Genomic DNA, 3,572 nt, shown 5'->3' with positions numbered 1-3,572 from the left:
ATTAATTTCTTTCTAATTTTAGTAGAGACGGGGTCTCGCTCTTGCTCAGGCTGGTTTCGAACTCCTGAGCTCAAACAGTCCACCTGCGTCGGCCTCCCAGAGTGCTAGGATTACAGGCGTGAGCCACTGCGCCCGGCCTAGCATTGGCTTTTGAATGGAACCTTTTTACCACCAGGGTAAAAGAGAGTAAGTAGGAATTGGAAAGGCTGTTTTCTGCTTTTGCATCCTCATGCAGTTACGTACATGGGAAGAGACAGAGAGATGATTAGGTGATTTTTATCTCTGATAGGGCACCAACTCAACAACAAAGAATGACTGCCTTATTTTGCACTTTGGAATGCTGATTAATCCTGGATCCAAACTGAGCTCCAATAGAGCAAGAGTGAGTTTCGATAGACCTATCACTTGTCAGCTACTGAGCAACTGCTGAGCACAGAACCTTAGTAAATACAAAAGCAGTCTATTGTCAGTGTATACAAAGAATTTAAACGTGAGTTGGGAGTTTAGATATTATTGGTATACAGAATAATATACCGTAAACGTAAATTAAGGTATCTACTAGCTTTTTTTTTTTTCTTTTTTGAGACAAGAGTCTCACTCCATCACCCTGGGTAGAGTGCAGTGGCATCATCCTAGCTCACTGCAATCTCCAGCTCCTGGGCTCTAGCGATCCTCCTACCTCAGCCTCCAGAGTAGCTGGGACTACAGGGCATGCACCACCACACCTGGTTAATTTTTTCTATTTTTTTGTAGAGACGGGGTCTCACTCTTGCGCAGGCTGCTCTTGAACTCCTGAGCTCAAGCGATACTCCCATCTTGGCCTCCCAGAGTGCTAGGATTACAGGTGTGAGCCACTGTACCTGGTCCTAGGATTGGTCTTTGGAACTTTTTAACCATCTGTGTAAAAGAGAATGGATTACAGATGTGGCTGACTTTGTACTCTGAATAAATGTTTCCCTATGGCTCAGGAACTCTGGTGATAAGAGTAAACGAAGTTTTCTTAGAGGAGGATAAAGTTTCTTATTCTCAATCCCACCTTTAGAGATAATAAATTCTGGATTCAAATGCAGATCAAGAAAATAGGTCAAGAGCACTCCATCTTCCACCTCCCAGTAATATTTTCTTTTCTTTTTTTTTTTTTTTTTTTGAGACAGAGTCTCACTCTCTTGCCTGGGCTAGAGTGCCGTGGCGTCAGCCTAGCTCACAGCAACCTCAAACTCCTGGGCTCAAGCCATCCTCCTGCCTCAGCCTCCCGGGTAGCTGGGACTACAGGCACGCACCACCATAGCCGGCTAATTTTTTCTATTTTTAGTTGTTTGGCCAATTTCTTTCCATTTTTAGTAGAGATGGGGTCTCTCTCTTGCTCAGGTTGGTATCGAACTCCTGACCTGGACCTGGAGCAATCTTCCCACCTTGGCCTCCCAGAGTGCTAGGATTACAGGCGTGAGCCACCGCACCCAGCCTCCAGTAATATTTTCATTGTGGCACTCCCTAAGATGCTAAGTGGGCTAAAACTGGTTTTGACTTAACCTGAAAGTGGCTATATAGAACTTTTCCTAGAGCTGATGCTCACAAAAATCTCTGGTTGTAGGGAAGAGTGATAGATAGTTTTCTTGAAGAACCAAGGAATAGTTCCTCAATTTTCAAAGATCCAAAAGTTAGAAATTGATTACAATCAATGATAACATCATTGAATCTTAGACATAGAAAAAAATCTTAGAAATCACCTCATATAACCCCTTCTTTTAGATAAAACCTAGACCCAAGAGAATAAGTGACTTCACCAAGTTTATATGACTTATTAGTAGATCTGGGAATAGAATTGAGTGCTAATAGGTAATTTCCTTCTCACCATTCCTAGCTTCTTCATTTCTTTTACCAGGACTCCTGAAAGTTCTTAAGTACTTTTTCTTTTTTTAGAGACAAGGTCTTGCTTTATCACCCAGGCTGACCTGCAGTGGTGTGCTCATACCTCACTGTAACCTAGAACTCCTGGGCTCAAGCAATCCTCCCACCTCAGCCTCCCAAGTAGCTGGGACTACAGGCATGTACCACCATGCCCAGCTAATTTTTTAATTTTATTGTGGAGGTGGGGTCTTGCTGTGTTGCCCAGGCTGGTCTCAAACTCCTGGCTCCCCTCATCCCGAAGTGCTGGGATTACAGGCACGAACCCAAGAAAATTCTGGCAGGAATGTGACCATGACCCAGGATGTCTGTATTTAGGAAAACCTCAGTCTCCCAGTTCTGCTTTCCTCTCCAATTAAGATCTTCTTGTCTTCTTCTCAAAAGAACACATACAAGGCCAGGCACAGTAGCTCATGCCTGTAATCCTAGCACTTTGGGAGGCCGAGGTGGGAGGATCGCTTGAGGTCGGGAGTTCGAGACCAGCCTGAGCAATGGCGAGACCCCGTCTCTACTAAAAATAGAAAAAAAAATAGCTAGGCATGGTGGTGCATGCTTTGTAGTCCCAGCTACTCGGAAGGTTGAGGGAGGAGGATCACTTGAGCCCAGGAGTTTGAAGTTGCGGTGAGTTATGACAATGCCACTGGCACTCTAGCCAGGGTGACAGAGTGGGACTCTGTCCCAAAAAAAAAAAAAAAATCTTCTTGGTCTTTTGATATAAAGAAAACTATTATTTATTAAGTACCTCGTGTTCAGGGTCTTTCTTTCATATACATTATCTTATTGAATACTTACAAGATTCTTATGAAGTAGATTGGTGGTTGTCACATTTTAACAGACATGTGTATCACCTGGGGATCTTGTTAAAAATGCAAATTCTGATTTTGCAAGTCTGGGATGCGGTTTGAAATTATGCGTTTCTAAAAAGCTTCCAGGAAATGCCAATAATGCCGTTGGTCTGTGGACCATATATTGAGTAGCAAAGGTGTTGATATTATCTTTTCTTATAGATGAAGAAAATGAGGCTCACAGAGATTAAGTAACTTGCCCAAGTTCATATAGGCAGTAAATGGTAGAATACTGATTTGGTCTAGGTCTGTCTGACTCTAAAGTTCAAGATATGATAAGAGAAGCCACGGAAAAATGGAAAGAGCTTATGGTCTAACATTTCTTAAACAGGCCACTTCTCAAATTAGTCAGTGACAAAATCCAGGACCAAATCAGAAAATCTGGCTCCCAGCCATGTGTTCCCCCTTTTTCTGCCCATTAGTCCACTAATGAGGATCTTTCTTTCATGTTTACCAAACCATATTTAGAATTAGTCTTTGGATATATACCTAGTAATGGGATTGCTGGATCATATGATAGTTCTATTTTTAATTTTTTGAGGAACGTCCATACTGTTTTCCATAATGGCTGTACAAATTTACATTCCTACCAACAATGTATAAGAGTTCCCTTTTCTCCCCATACTTGCCAGCATTTATTTTTTGTCTTTCTTTTTTTTTTTTTTTTTTTTTTTTTTGAGACAGAGTCTCACTCTGTTGCCTGGGCTACAGTGCCATGGCGTCAGCCTAGCTCACTGTAACCTCAAACTCCTGTGTTCAAGTGGTCCTCCTGCCTCAGCCTCCTGAGTAGCTGGGACTACAGGCACGCACCACCATGCCCAG

The 3,572-nt window shown here is 42.6% G+C and overlaps 1 protein-coding gene across 1 annotated transcript in view; it reads left to right on the top strand.

Moving 5' to 3' along the window:
- The window catches only part of CERS5 (ceramide synthase 5), a 36,693-nt gene that overhangs the window by 18,617 nt on the left and 14,504 nt on the right, over window positions 1-3,572 (top strand). The gene's annotated exons all lie outside the window — the stretch shown is intronic.

This window comes from Propithecus coquereli, unplaced genomic scaffold, assembly GCF_000956105.1.
Source record: "Propithecus coquereli isolate 6110/MARCELLA unplaced genomic scaffold, Pcoq_1.0 Scaffold111, whole genome shotgun sequence".
Lineage (NCBI taxonomy): Eukaryota > Metazoa > Chordata > Mammalia > Primates > Indriidae > Propithecus > Propithecus coquereli.
This window is presented reverse-complemented; position numbering and strand designations above follow the sequence as displayed.